Raw genomic sequence first — 16756 nt, forward strand, 5'->3', positions numbered from 1 at the left:
GGTCGAGTCACTACATACCGACAGACTTGACGTTTCAAAAGTGTTTATATTAGGCCTACTTGAAATAAACGAATTTTGAATTTTTTAGTCTCAGTCTTTAGTTGGAAAAGCGAACCCACCTACTTGCACTACACTACACTACACCCGACTGCACAAAAAATTTGTGTTATGTTTTCAAGCATATTTATGTATATATGAATAGAAATATGTACGTATTTAGTTTTAGGTTTGTTTGTGAAAATTCATCAATAAGGATCACCTGAAAAAGAGCAATAATAATAAAATAAAAAATTACCTTAACCAACTAACGAACGGCCCAATGTCTCAAGACAGATTGCCGAGTTACAGCAATAAAAGAAATGAGAAAAAAAATGTTCTAGGTTTGTATTTACGTATGCGTGTATTAAAGTTATAATTTTTAATTCGATTGCAAGTAATTCTTTATGACTCTTTACTAATTAGTAACTAATTTAGCAATTGAACATTAATATTGAGTTCTAAATTAGGTAGAAAATACAATACAATTAAAACTTCGGGATTCCCAGTCAATTTATTATGAAATATATATGGAACCTACTTAAATAGATGAAGTTACTCAACGATATGAAAACATACTTCTTTTTTAAATCAGTTGAAATTAAATGAAATATTTATTTTGCTAAATTTGCGTTAGTTATTGGTGTTTACGATATAAAGTTCAAACAAATTCAGTTAATACATCAACATGCAAAATTTAAACATTAAGTTATATTAATAATAATCTTATTGGTTAACAATTATATAAATTTAAGTTTAGTTTTCAAAATAAAAATCCTGGAACGTTGTTATCAACTTCCAGAAAAAATAAATTCGTGCGAAAACAAAAAGTAGAATTTGCGCGTCAGAGCCTACGATAACAATACTAAATTGGAGCAGCCGAATCGTACAAACATTTGCGGTCTCATAAATTCTATACATGTACCTATATGTGTGTTGTTGTGTTATTGTGCTAGGATAAAGAATTACAATAATATATTACGTTCAAATACAACGTATCTACATGTTTTGGAGTTGAACACATGGACAAGGAGAACTCATGGTTAACAAACTTAGTGGCACAGTTCTAGAAGGGATCTCATAATAGGGGAGGTTGTAGCAAGAAAGACGCCAAGTATCGGCACTACACTGAGGTAAAAGATATTCTCCATTAGACTTACCAAATTCTAGAATATTTTGTCGACGGCAATCTTCGACCACATAATTATTTGACGGGTGAGTTCACAATCAAAACATGTGCCATATATTAAATCAATTTATGAAGAGTTACATATAAAGCGTCCACCAGCAGAGTTTTTTTCCAAATTCTTTTAATTACAAATATACATAAAAATTTGGTTTTCAGCAAAAAACCGATAAACGAACTAATCTTGCAGACGGATCTCGTACTATTAATAAATAAACGAATAGAATAAAAATAAAAGAGCAGTAGACTGTAGGTTGTAGGTTGTTCCTTTACTGTAGACAAAATTTCTCCGGCACCAAGTTCACAATATAGAATTGTAATATATACATTTCGTCCAAGAGTGAGAGAGAGAGAGCAAATAGACAGTGAACGTAAATCGGATAACGTTAACCTTGCTCCTTGAAAAGGAGCGTGTACATACATCTCTGTATGTAACTACAACTTATTGGCCGGGCGAATCGATGTTTCGCAGTTTACTTGGGAGAATTTACACTATCCGACCTTGTTGCTCTTCGTCCTAGCTCAATAACGTCTGAAATAAGGATGTTACGAGTTAATTTATATTACACAAACATAACGTAAATCTAAAATGAAACAAAAGTTACATTTACAAATACTTAACAAATTCTCTAATTGACTCTATAGCTCTATTAAAAGTTATTTAAAATAATTATTTCTAAAGGCAAGCCAAGGGAGGGAGTAAGAGACTATTAGTGCATTATATAGTAGTATACTAACGGGATAGTCCTCTACTGTCTTGGACTACATCATCACTTAGCACCAGGTGAGCTTGCAGCGAAACAACGTGTATTCACTATTTCATTTCATATTCTATTTAAAATTCATATATCACTTTCCCATATTATAAATATTATCATTTGTTAAATAGAATAATAATAATAATAATAATAATAATAAAATCCTAATCCTAATCCTAGAATAATTGAGAGTAGAAAATTGAAGTTTAGATCAGCATATGTCAATATAACCTTGTCATTGAATATTACAGAATGTCGCAATCGTCTTAAAATTTATTAATAATTTATTTATTAAAAAAGTAATTAATAAACGTATAAACTTATAAAAGCAAATTGAGAGATTTTGAAAAATTGAGAAAGAGCTTAGCAATTTAGAATAATTTTTTGAAAACTTGAAATTTGAGGGTCAATAGTGAATAGCAAATTCACAATTAATCCGTTTGAAAATATGGGTAATAAATAATCCTAATTGATTATGACATTCGCCACTAGCTGGCGTATAGGTCAAGAAGCGTGGAGTATATGACATATACTTACGACCAATCCAAATTATTATTTTTAAATAGCGGAAACTACGCCGACGTCTGACGTAAACGTTACTTCCGTCAGAAAAAAATCTGCGTTACTTCCTAGTCGCGCCTAAAGAAGTTTTACTTCAAAAAATAACTTACTTGTCCGATTTAGGAAACTGCAAAATCATGACAATATCGGTAGGATAAAAATAAAACACGGGAGGTCTATGGTCGGAATGTACCAGGTACTAGTGTACGGGACACAAAAGGAATGACTACAAAGGATACTTGATTCCTATTTCACATTGTGCATCAGCAAAATGCTGTACCTGTGCGAATATTTTCCGTACAAATTCAGTTCTGAAATTCTTCTGAATGTTGTACGTTTGCTTTGAATTTGCAAATCCCATTTCAACTAGTGAATTGCAACGCAATTGCAATGCAAATAAATGAAATATTTTATTCGCTACTTGTTATATATGTATTTTAGTATGCTCATTTGTATTGTAGTATGCTACTAAAACAAAATAAACAGTCTGCTCAAGAAACTTGTGTGCTCATATTTTCGTTTGAAGACTTTAGAGACAGACTTTAGTCTATTAAATCTTCAAGGAAATAATGTTAGTAGTAGTAATGTTTTTTTATATGAGAAACACTTTAAGGACACATAAATAGTATCTCATTTATATAGTTCATCATTACAAAAATACACACAGTGCGTGAAGACACACACACACACAGAATACACAGTGCGTGTTGCTAGTGATGATTTACGGATCTGAAACGTGGTCGCCTACTATGGGCCTCATAAGAAGGCTCAGAATCACTCAGCGCGCGATGGAAAGAGCAATATTGGGAGTATCTCTACGTGATCAAATCAGAAATGAGGAGATCCGTAGAAGAATCAGAGTAACCAACATAGCTCAGCGAGTTGCAAAGCTGAAGTGGAAAAGGGCGGGGCACGTAGCTCGGAGAACCGATGGACGTTGGGGTTCCAAGGTGTTGGAATGGCGACCACGCACAGGTAAACGCAGTGTTGGTCGGCCCCCAACGAGGTGGACAGACAACATCAAACGAGTCGCTGGGAGCCGCTGGAGGCAAGTGGCCCAGGACCGTGGATTTTGGAACTCTCTACAAAAGACCTATGTCCAGCAGTGGACTTCAATCGGTTGAAGTGATGATGATGATGATGATGATGATATATATTTCACAATTTATATAAAGTTACTTGGTTATTTATCATTATTATTAACTAGAACGGCCTCAAGGCAATTAACCTCATTAAAAACAACCTATAACCTTTATATCCTTTAACCTTTATATACCTGCATACTGCCTATAGGTATTGATACAGACCGCAATACGATAAGTTTAGGTCTGGTCGGTAGTTGCGGTCGTAGCTACAACCTACCGGCAAAGACATGCCGCAAAGAGATATAGCCATCCGGCACGTTACCTCGTCGAAACCCATTAGGTATATGGGTTTAATATGTTTTTTATTTATTTATACTCTTTATTTGTACTCAGAAGAACGAGAAAAAAAAAACAAAAACATGAAAAATGAAGCAGGATAAGAAGGCGGCCCTATCGCTAAGTAGCGAGCTCTGCCAGGCAACCAAGAAGATGTCATATTCTCAGCAGCCGGAGGCAACAGTTATAACTCCCGTGTTCGGGCCACTGCGTGTACCGAACACAGTACCGTCAGCAGTTTACGCAAACGTCGAGCCTCATGGCCATAACTAGGACAGTGCACTTCTGCCACTCGACGCGTACTCCATCAATATCATTATATCATTTACATATAATTATCAATTATTATCATAGGAAATACAGTCCACTTATCAATCTCTAGCAATCGCTATCATTTATCATCACTCCACAAAGGACTACGCCCACATGCTTTTGTTATTATTAATTTTATTTCAACTCTTTATTTGTACACTACACAGTTAGGAAAATAATGGACGAATAGAGAGAAACACAAAGACGGGAGTAGAATAAAAAAGGGGCCTTATCGCTTAGAAGCGATCTTTGCCAGGCAACCTTCGGATTAGGACAACAAGAGCGAGAAAAAAAGGTGGTGTAAAATTATTATAAATCTACATTCAAATAACATCCGAATAAAAAAAACTAAAATCACACAAATAAAAAAAAACATGAAACAAATATAAAAATAATAAACTAATATATATTATTAGTATGTTAGTTATATTTATATCCTCTGCCAAGGGAAAAAATTTACCCTGCATAGTACGGGAACAGAGAAGCTGCATAGAAGTTTACGAATAATGGCGTTCATCACACGAATATTATTTAGATATTATTTCCACTTGCGCCAATACTCGGAGAGTTGATAAAGCTGTGGTAGAAGATAATATTGTATCCTTTCCTCGAAAAACATTTCCTGTCCAGGCTAGCCGTGCTGGTGAGGTAGTGGTGAAGAACTAAATTGTAGTTGGAATTTAAAAATAACCGTAAGTACCTAAGTTAATATATTAACTACCACTTCCAATTGTGTAGGTATTAGTGTATATATGTGTGTTGTATTTACATGTACATTTGGTGCTGTGTTCCATACTAAGTGCACTTTATTCGCCGAGATCACTTAAAGAAGTTATCAGGTTACATGCAAGACTCGTGGAAGCCAAGAACCACAGAATTAAGAACGTAAAGAAACCGTGTACACGACTAATATTGAAGCATCAAAAACCACTCCACTTTAGTAGTGCGTCTCTAACAAGCGGTTAGTCACTTTTTTTTACTTCTAATGTTCTAAACATTTACCCTACCTTACTAACCGAAAATGGGAAAATGGAAAAAGAGTTAGCAACATTTCGCAAGTGTGAAGTAATGAGTGATATGTGCGCGAGGTGTTTTCACGTTTTTTGGACACAATGCACTGCATACCTGATACCATAATGGCTGAATTAGGGTTCTGTATATTCTTAATTCTGTTCCTGGTATGAACAAGATTGGGTTAACGACCAGAAAATATTAGAGTGCTTCGGGATGAACGAAAAGTCTTACGTCTTACATCTTTTTAATGACCATACTACTAAGGTGAGGGTGTTTACAACGATTTAAAAGTTTGTTCTGCCTTTCGTTTTTAATGTTTGCTTTAATGTGACTTTAATTTGAGTTTAGAATTACGAATTCTAGAGAGTTCCCAACTTTCCAATATCAGAAAACAACAATTTCTCAAGTTCTTATATTTGAAAAGCGGCCTATAAGTAAGCACACGTTGAGTTAATTAACCTAATATTTAGGGAACAGTTCGCTAGAGACCTCTCCTTAACACTTATATTAAGCTCTCAGACCAAATCTTTCAATATTTCAAATTAAATTAAGTCAAGCTGCTGCCTGTGGCACAAGAATGAAACCAAAATGAACTCCACCGCCTTCACTTTTGTTCGAATTTTAATTTTTTCCAAATGTCTTGGGATATGAAAAGGAATGAATTATTGTACTCTAGAATCGAAAAAGGCGAAGTAGGTATTCTCATTATTTTCAAGAAGCTTTGAAACATACCTGTCAAACATTTTACTTTTCTCATTTCTCAGTTAGATATCTACAATTTTGATGATGATAATCAGCGAATGCGCGAACAAAACTTATCACCAACTTACCCTTACAAAATACTCATAACGCATAAAAATTATACAAATAAATGATCACCAAAGCAGTTCATTACATTAGGTACCAACCTAAATATTAATCAAACAAGAAACCACCTGTATACTGTAAAGTCTTGATGAGTAGGTATACAAATTGTTTGTACTCTCCTTATAAATTTTTTATCTAAGTACTTATTTTCATCCTACCCACATTTAGCTATAAATTTTTGTTAAGTATTTATTATTTATCACCACTTGTCATTAGCTAATGATCATTAATTAGTTTAGTTTAACACAAATGTAGATTTAGAATTTATCGTGTAGTTATTCACGACCAATGATTGTCGACGGCGCAAGGTGTAACGATAAAACTCTTAAGAGTTTATGTTTTAGGTACACCTTTTAAATGTAAAACTTTTATTTTGTATTTTTCGAATAAATAAATAAATTTAAAAAAACACATTAACCAGGATTATCCAAAGAACTAAATGACCAACAAAGAACATGTAGTAAATCTGCAAAACATAGAAATCCTTTGCAAAAATGACGGCCGGGTCATTACATAACCCGGGTATAATTTGTAGTAATTAGCCCTACCCTTTGCGTCGTTTTTAGAATCATAATCTCAGAATCAACATTGAAAGAATTGAAAAAACTCTGGTACAAATATGGTCAACAAAGGACACATTCCAGTTTATTGAATTACATGTATGATAGTAAATAATCTAAAACAGATTAATCGGTTTTTATAACTTTAATATAGATAACGATTAAAATAAAAAAATAAACAGTAGTAAACATCAAAGCTGTTTAATATAACGACGTTTCAGACTGGCACATCTACCCTACAACCTGTTTCTGCAGCATTACTGTGTTGGGGTCTGAAGGTCGTGGTTGCCGGTGCAATTATAAGCGCATGAGCCTTAACACCTCACGCTGAAAGACACAGGGCGGCACTTTGTAGAACGTTTTTCTTACACGCAAATTTAGCAAACATATAGGCGATGGTTTTCCTGCACTTACCATAAGGGCCATCTGTATCGTCTATCTATATTATTACTAGTAAAAAAACCCACCCAATAATATTCCACTACTGATTACAGACTTTTTGACTTTGATTAGAGACGTATTGAGCTTATACCCACTTTTTCTTCTACAATGTAGATTAATGGGGTACTTTAGTGCCTTGAAGCCATTGGTGAACCTCTGCAGTCGTACACCACTCCAATTACCATCTTCGATAAACGTTGCTCAAATAGCGTAATCGACTTGCATTGGCTTACCAAGGCTACACTGCCTTCAGTGGCGTGTATATAGGGTATTCACGCCACTTGGGTATACACTAAGTGAGCAGTACAAGTTATGAAAAACTTATGATTAGGCTTTGTAAGAGTTATAAAAAGCCTACCCGAAGTTTTTATAACTCGTACTGGAGATTTTCTTCATTTTATATCATCTGCATACCCTATGCATACCCTCTATGCACGCCACTGACTTCCCTTAGTAAGCACCATTTTTTCCATGCAATGAATTCTATCATTCGGTAAGAGTTTCGGACGTAGAATACGAGGAATTTCAAATTCAATTTCAAAACGAGGGACTTCAACCTAAAAGTATTGCAACAATGTTCCACTTGTTTCATTGATATTTGAAGAGCAATTGTTTTCCCAGGTGTACACAGTCCTAGAGAATATACTTATTGTTTGTTTCTCTCAATATCTTGAAAACAATACAGCAGGTGAATCGTGAAATTTCTCTGTATTTCATATTTCGTAGTCGGCTGAATTGAGAAGAATTTATAATATTGAAAAATTTGGAATTAAATAAATCCTGTTGCAGTGTATTTTATTTCCTACCATTATTGAAATACCACTATTAAACTGTTTTGTCTAATAGAGTTGATGAACTAGATTTTTAATCGTTACTTTATCATATTATTAAAGTCAGCTGTAAAAATATAATTTTAGTATTACTGCAATATTTTGTTTCTCATGTAGAATTATCTATTTTACTCAAGCCTTAAGCGATCGAGTCTACCAGTTGTATTAAAAACCCAGAGATTCACGCGTTTAACAAAAAAAAAACAATCAAAACAAAAAAAAAACTAACTCTTAAGATACGTAGATTTTGATAGAGAATTTGTTAATCGGTATGTGACCTACCAAAATGTAGCTAAGTAAAATCCTCCACATTTCCTGTTTCTTTTTCTGTGGCGCATTGCCATTGTAACATAATTTACAGACTACACTTAGTACACTTAAAGTTCTAAATAAAGTGGAATTCGACCGTTAAGAAGTCGTTGGCACACCCCTCTCAGTTAACGTACAAAAGTTGCAAACTTGTTTGTAAGTTCAGTGTGTAAATTCTAGAACTTTCACATGTTAGCGAAAGTTTCGTCTTATCATACGTTATTCTTGCACTATAGGTACCTACTTAAATACTAATTTGAAGGTCTTCTTCGATAGCCCATAATAGTCTAATGCTGGACTAAAAGTATCTCCCAACTCCCAACCGGTCCGCCGTTGACGGACACGTCAAGGAGGCCCATAAACATAATGCCAACATTGTCTGAAAAGCGTCGCTACCCTTACTACTAAGGCCACTAAGGGCCCTTTCCTCGCCGCCCAGTTACAGCACGATCACTCCTCACGTGTCTAGACGGCTTCATCGGACATCTATATTTTTATCTATTAACTCGTAAACGGGCCAATAGCTTAAGTTATCTACGTCGCACCCAAAACCCTAACTTTTCTACGGCACTACTATTTTCAAAATGCATAAGTGTGCAATAAGCCGTGGAGTACACTACTCAAAGAGTGTTCTGCGAAAATACCTGTCGTAATGAAAACAAATAGCATAAAGTTTTAGAGAATTTTATTATACCATGTGTGGTATTTTCGCGGAGCACTCTTTGAGTATGACTACTCTTCGGTTCTATAGACTCTACGCCGTAGAACTTTACTATTAGATATATTATAGAATTTTAGTATGATAAAATACACCTAAATATTTCAACACCTACCTACCTACCTACACTAACTAAATACCTACCGCAATAAACTGGATTTGATAGGACTCGCATCATCGTCACTGAATGCTTCCCATGAGCTATATGTTTTAGGCTTATGAATGTAAATAGTCATACCTCCGTATTTATTTATTTTCTGTAAAAAAGTTTTAACGATACTATTGACAAGTTATATATTATTCTATCGGCAGTCCCCAAAAATAGCCCCGAATTTTTTTTATACTTTATTGTACTAGAAAAATATAAAAAGCGTATAAAATGATCATCAGCCATAATACTATTTCACTTCATCCTACTGTTCCGAACCGGGGAAACATGTAGAGATTTGTTTTTCTTGCCTGATTTCTGTACCTCTCGTGTCGCAGTATGACGTGATGACGATACCTTTAGTTTGTGCAGTCCAGGGACCGGTATATTAATTGGTACCGAGATAGTGGAAACAACCGTTTTGATAAATTTTACAGTAAAGTATATTTTAAAGATATTTACAAAAAAAGCAAACCTAACAAGTTTCAGGATACAACTTAGAAAAAATTTAGTTCATACGAATACAATGTAATTAGATAACTACTTATGAGGTAGACACAGGTATTCTTCAACGGCAAGGATTACGCCTATCCATGTGTAATAATATCTGACTGCTTTGATGTTTATTAAAAGATTTATTAATATCACACAAGCAAGATGTAGCGTCGCTTTATGAGGCAATATAATGCGTTAAGTCTTTCTTTAATCTTATCATCTATTTTCTGCGACGCTTATTAGGTGTATGTTACTAATGTTTGAATTTCTGTATCTTCATGAAACACTTACCTACACTGAGTGTAGCAGTAGGTTGCAGAAAAAAAAGAAGAAGTCAAAGAAGAGGAAATACTTTTGCACCCAAATTATAACGGAATACACTCAATAAGAAGTTTATAGCTTGCTCTTACGGTGTGGTGAGGATTAACTAATATATAGTGGGGATTACAAAAAAACCCATGGGCTAACCCGCAGTATGCTCTTGATACAAATGTGCAATATTTCGTTACGTACGAGGTAAATATTCGAAAATTTAAATAAAAGTAAATATTTTATAATAGAAACCCATCTGTTACGTATCAACTATCAATACAGCAACTTCGTCACAAGATTCCGGGCGCAAGAGAGCTCTCGACTCCAGCACCCGACGGCCATTTGTACACTTGAGTTCTTGCTTGCACTACTTGATTAGAATCTATAATAGCCGTTGATGTCTAGGTCAAACGCAAATAACCGACTCAGTTACCTTACTTACTATATACAACACACACACATCTACACTCGTTTTGCACACTCACCAACATGCAGTAGTAATATTTCCGGTGATAGCCTAATGCCAATTATACTTTAATATAATACAGGTTAATAGGAGGCCAATAGTATAATAGAGTGATTGCCAAACACTTCATTAAAATCCATTCAGCACTTTCTAAGATAAGCTATTTCAAATTTATACTCGTATCTGATAGGTATGTGGCAATGAAGTGATACGTATTCAGAGCACGTACCAAGAAAACAAAGGCTTCTGAGGAATTCGAAATGAATTTACCAAAATATCTCGAATGATCGATAGGTCAAATGTTATTAAATTTGTCTTAAGAATATTAAACTTGGGGTTGAAAAGGGAATTGGATGGTTGTATAACAGGTCTTTATTTATGAATTAATAAAAATAAATAAATAAATATTGTACGACAATACACACACCGCAATCTAGCCCCAAAGTAAGCTTAGCTTGTGTTGTGGGAACTAAAATGACTGATGAATATTGTTACGAGTAATATACATAAATACTTAGAATATACATATAAACACCCAGACACTGAAAAATATTCATGCTCATCACACCAACATTTTCCAGTAGTGGGAATCGAACCCACGGCCTTGGACTCAGAAAGCAGGGTCGCTGCAAACTGCTCCAATCGACCGTCAAATGACAGAAGAGATATTAAACTTTTTTGTAATAACGCAAGAACTAGGACACCTCCCGATGCAAGTGGTAGGTAGTGTCATATAGAAAATATTACTTCTATTTTAAAATTAATTCATAAGGTTTTTCCATAAGAATTATTTGTAGCGTAACATATAAAAATGTACATGAATATATTATAAACGTACTAACTAATCTTGCGGGAATTTGGCATATCTGGAGACGAACGTAGACACCACGGGTAAACTTTTTAATTTCATGGAAAATCAGAAGTACAGGCGAAGTCGCCGGTATCAGCTCGTCTTATAGTATCAGCTCGTCTTATAGTATAACTAAATCCGTTTTCGATATAAATAAAAAGCAAATTTGCAGTGAATTTTATAGTTATAGCCTGACAATCTCGGTCGTATGAAATACAGCAACTATAATCGTAAAGTTTATATTTGCTCGTTACGGATGAGGAATTCTGTGTAGGTATTGTCGTGCAGAAGAAATTAAATGTTAATATAACCTGAAAATGGTAATATACCCCAATCCTCAATTTTCAATGAAAAAGGAAGTATTTTTCGTATTTACAATTGTGTCCTCCTTACGTACTTTATATTTTAAAATTAATGTTTGTTTGAGAGTCTTTGTTTTTCATGCAAAGTTCATTTAATAGGGAATCAGTTCCCTTCTATAGGTAATTTTAGCAGCTTATACGATTTACTACTTTTGGCGCAGCGGTGAGGGCTGTGGATTTCAGTGGGAGGCCCTGGGTACGAAATTTTGGAAATTTTACTGAATAACATCTGGTCTAGTCTGTTATTCAGTAAAATTAGGATAGATTAGCCTGTGCTATTTTAAATTCAATCCCTAATTGATCATAATTATCGTAGTTTGTTTCCTTATTGCTGAAAAGCTACCCTTCATTATAGATGCAGATAGAAAAAAACTGCTTAAGAAAATGAATGGTTTTTGCTTATATTACTTACTATAAATATTTGAAACAACACAAAGACTTGACTCGTCACTTACGCCGAGTCTTTTGGTTGTCCCTGCCACTGGCGGCTAGTTCAGAATTCCTTGCATAATAAAAATGATTATACGAAACACACTAAAAGGCGTCAACTACAAATAATTTTAATGTTGCATGTTTGCGCACTTTTAAAAATTAATAGCTATTTGCTTACATTCGGTCCACCATTGTGGCGAAAAAAAACACTGAACCTGTGCGTCACGTCTGCTCCGAAAATAACGACTCGCAGGCACTCTACATTATTTTTTTAACAAGTCAGAACCTCGCGAGATGCTAGAATAGAAAGGGAGATTTAAGTTTAGCATTGCGGGATACAGTCATTTCAGTCTAGGAAACAACATTTTTTTGCAAAATATTACTAAACCGTAACGCCATTACGTGTACTTACGACATTGTATTAACGACATTTTAGTCTAGCATTTTTGTTAAAAGACATTTAAGTTATGGAATAGTGCACCATAATTTTTGAGAAAAATTAAATTTAAACATAAACAAAGTTACAAACACATTAAAGTTAAGTAAAATCCACAAACGACATTATAGTTAAGGAATTATAAGCAATGAAAATTAACGCGGCTTTGAGGCGTTTTAAACTGGCAATATTAGGTAAATACGTTTAAATATTGTTATCATAAAAATAAAAAATTATGTTAAGACGTTCTTCATATTGCTATATCAAAAACTACAGCAAATAGAAAAATAACGATTGATCGATAGAAAAAAATCTAAGTAAGCGTTAAAAAATCTGAGTTGGCCAAATGATTGTTAACGAATCTATAGCTTGAGGAGGGCAGTAATGGACTAGCATTATGCGCACACCAACCAAATTAACAGACTGTGTACAGTAAAAATTTATAAATACCTATTCGATAAATGGTGAATATTAAATATCCAGAGTGACAATGAAAAATGATATACACACAACACGACAGCTTAATGGATCGTGAATTATGCAGTCAACAATGTGCGGGTAAAATCAGATGTGAAAAATATTATCCTTTACTTACGGGACATTTCACTTTATTGCGATAACATTACATTCTGAATGAGATCTCGCAACCGATATCGTCATACATGTCTATTTCTGATGTTATGTGTAATAGACACTTATACGGCCAATATCGAGTTTTTGCCGATAAAAGGTGAGCTTTTCGACTGTAAATAATATTTATTGCCCTCGCTACTAACAACTTTCTTCTCAATATGAATCTTTTAACGATCTCTTTGAACGATGAGGTTTCAAAATATTTGGCTGGTGAAGACCCATATGCCTGAGCCCGCACACTTGTCTGCTGCTATATGAAACGCTACATCATATTCGTAACTTTAGCTTTAAGTTCGCCATCATCTCGCTACTATGTACCTAGAACATATAAAATCCTCATTAAGCCATTATTGCATGCAGTGCATTGTGTCCAAAAACAGAGAAAACTCACCGCGGAATGTTGCTAGCTCACATACTTTTGCCATTTTTATGATAAACGTTTAGAAATTTAATAGGTACTGTCTTCTGCTAAATGGAATTAAGTGACTCGGTTAGTTGTTCCTAACCGTTCGAAAAACACTACTAAACTGGACTGGTTTTTGATGCTTCAAAATTAGTTTCGGTTTCTGTATTTTCTTAATAGTGTGCTACCTACAATTATTTTTTGTAATGTTCCGACGCCTCAAGAGAGCCATCATAATATAAGGGCCCTTTTGAATGTAGAAATAGAGTATTTGACTAGATTTTCAGTCTTTTTGAAAAAAATGTAGTGGTTTGCACTTCGCTAATGTAATTTTTTCATCTCATACCCTAAATATCTTAAAAATGCTTTCACATAAATGGTTTTTTTATACACTTTGTATTAGCTCACAAATGGATAAGCTCTCAAGAGCTATGTTTGAAGTATATCTACGCTATTAAATTAAAAATAAGCAGACCTGAAGTGTAGTGTACCCACGAGGGGGAAGGAGATAGAAGGTGAAATAATGAAGAACACGGCCTTACTTTAACGAAGTCACTTTAATACTCCTTTTATTACAACTAATATTCGGTACTTATACTAATCTACTGCACACCTCAGAAGAACTAGAGTTTTTAGTTCAAGTGGCAAGTCACGTAACTATACTCGATTTTGCGGTCCCAAGCGAACCGCACCGGAAAACGCAATTGCAGCAAACGAGTTGAAAGGAAGCCGTTGGCGGAGAGAGTGGTAATACATACCTTCAAGTTACTTCTACTAGTGGAATACATTCATTAGTACAGACGACGAAAAGTTAGGGCGTTAAGGAAGGACAAACAAACCAAAAAACATACTATTGCATTTTTATAATACTAAGGATGATAAAAATTACTATGCAAAACAAATAAGTATAATGGTAAGACCTATTATGTGCCTACCCCTTTATGGCTTCTTCAACAAAAAAGCATAATTTACGAAATAACATATCCTTATAATTCGTAGAAGCCCACTTGAAAGATTAAAAGCCTTATTTGCTTTTGACATTACTCAAAGAAGATTCGTAGAAAAACGTCACGGAAAGTTTATCATCTGGAATCAGAAACGTGATTTCCATGAAAGATGGGCAAAAAATAAAAGCGCGATGACAAAAACATTTTTACATTATCCGTCTTCTGGCCTTGTCATTCGATAAAGCCCAACCTATTTCCTCACTTTTCTTTAGGGTGTTATGTGATAATTTGAGTGAAATCAGTGAGCCGAAATCATCTTTGAGGGATAGAAATTTAGGAAATATAATTTCAATTAAAAATAAACTGCAGTTACGGTATTCCGAACAAACATTAAGTATAAATGTAAATGAATATAAATGACGCCATACTTTATTAATTGTATACATTACATATCTTATATCTTATGTTAAAGTGGGTTTCTTTTATATTTATAATTACGTTAATGGTAAGTAAATCGATTTAATCATCCACATGTGAAGCAAATTAATAGCTGATGTGTTCCGAAGTGTTGCTTGTTTGACTACAGATCTCAAGGTCCTAAATTTGATTCTCGAGTGAAAACAAAAATTATGAGATAGTTATTGTGATTACCAGTCAAAAAACAAAACTACTTGAAGCTTAAAAACGATTTTATCAAATTTCTCCCTAAAGTTTATACACCGATTTGAACAGTAGCGTAAATAGATGAAGGTACGAGTATGTATATCTACCTACTATGGACCGTATTAATAAAGAATCGCCAGTTTTACTCGTTTCTAATTCGCACCGCAAAGACCTGCAGGTCTATACTGTATGTTCGCCCTAACCGATATTACGTACTTAATTGTATCTGCCAACCGAATTGAAATGAACTCAATTGAAATGCAATGCAATGAATGCAAAATATGGATTTTACAGTTTATTTGGTTGCAACTTTCCACAGTGGCTAGCTAAATTTTGGGTCAACAGGGAAACAGATACGGTCCGCTGGAATGCCTTTTTAGCTTCTATTTTTCTCACCACCTTATAATAATATAAATAAAGAGTGATTAGTCATCTTATTCTAGACAAGCACGCTCCACCTTAGATTATTGCTGCCAAGTGCTAATAATTATTATAATAAAATCTGTTTGAAGAAAAGAGCATGTTCTATTGGACGTATAAAGTGTTTGTACCGAATATACCTACACATCGACCTATGGGTACGTAGGTCCTACTCCGAAAGGTTTGTATTCAATAATAGCAAGAATAGGTTCTCGAATTCATTTAAGACGAGCGAAGTTTTTATTTACACGACTTCTGTCTCTCTACTTTTGTTCCATTCCCTAAATCTTTTTAATCCGAATGAATGAATAACTGAAAAGATAGAAATGAAGTTTAGAATACGAAATGATTTGTTTTCAAACCATTGTGTTTTCTCTTGCATTATAAATTGCTTTATCTACGAACTGTTTATAATATACTTACTGCTGCCCGAGGATTAACCCATTTTTTCAAAACCGACACGGGCATCTTGGTTTACCCATTACTAGAATGTAAGCTATAACGCTAGAACGGTTTCCGGATGCTCTTCCGGGTTAAAGTCGTATATCAACATACAGGATGAAAGCTGTAAAAGGGCTAAAATGTTGAGCCGCACACCGCAACAAACATAATTTCGCACATATAACATTATTTTCTATTGACTTATGTTTAAAACCCCTTTTATGAAAATATAAAAATAATAATAATAATAATAAATATAATACGACAATACACACATCGCCATCTAGTTCCAAAGTAAGCGTAGCTTGTGTTATGGGTACTAAGATGCCTGATGAATATTTTTATGAATTATATACATAAATACATAGAATATACATATAAACACCTAGCCACTGAAAAACATTCATGCTCATCCCACAAACATTTTCCAGTAGTGGGAATCGAACCTACGGCCTTGGGCTCAGAAAGCAGGGTCGCTGCAAACTGCGCCAATCGGCCGTTTGCAAACAGCAGTATGTACCTAATGTTTATATTATATTTATTACTAGATGTGCGGTGTGCCCTTTACCTCAAATATTACATACAGGTGTCGTTCCACGGACAACAGTTATTTTAAACAAAAGTAATCCAAATAAGAATCACACGGCCGAAGCCAGTTGGTGTAGGTAGTTGTCAAACAAGAAAGATCGACTAAGTAAAGAGCTAAGTCAGCCCGAGGACACAATTCGCAATCGC

The sequence above is a fragment of the Pararge aegeria genome, chromosome 14, assembly GCF_905163445.1.
Source record: "Pararge aegeria chromosome 14, ilParAegt1.1, whole genome shotgun sequence".
NCBI classification, from domain to species: domain Eukaryota; kingdom Metazoa; phylum Arthropoda; class Insecta; order Lepidoptera; family Nymphalidae; genus Pararge; species Pararge aegeria.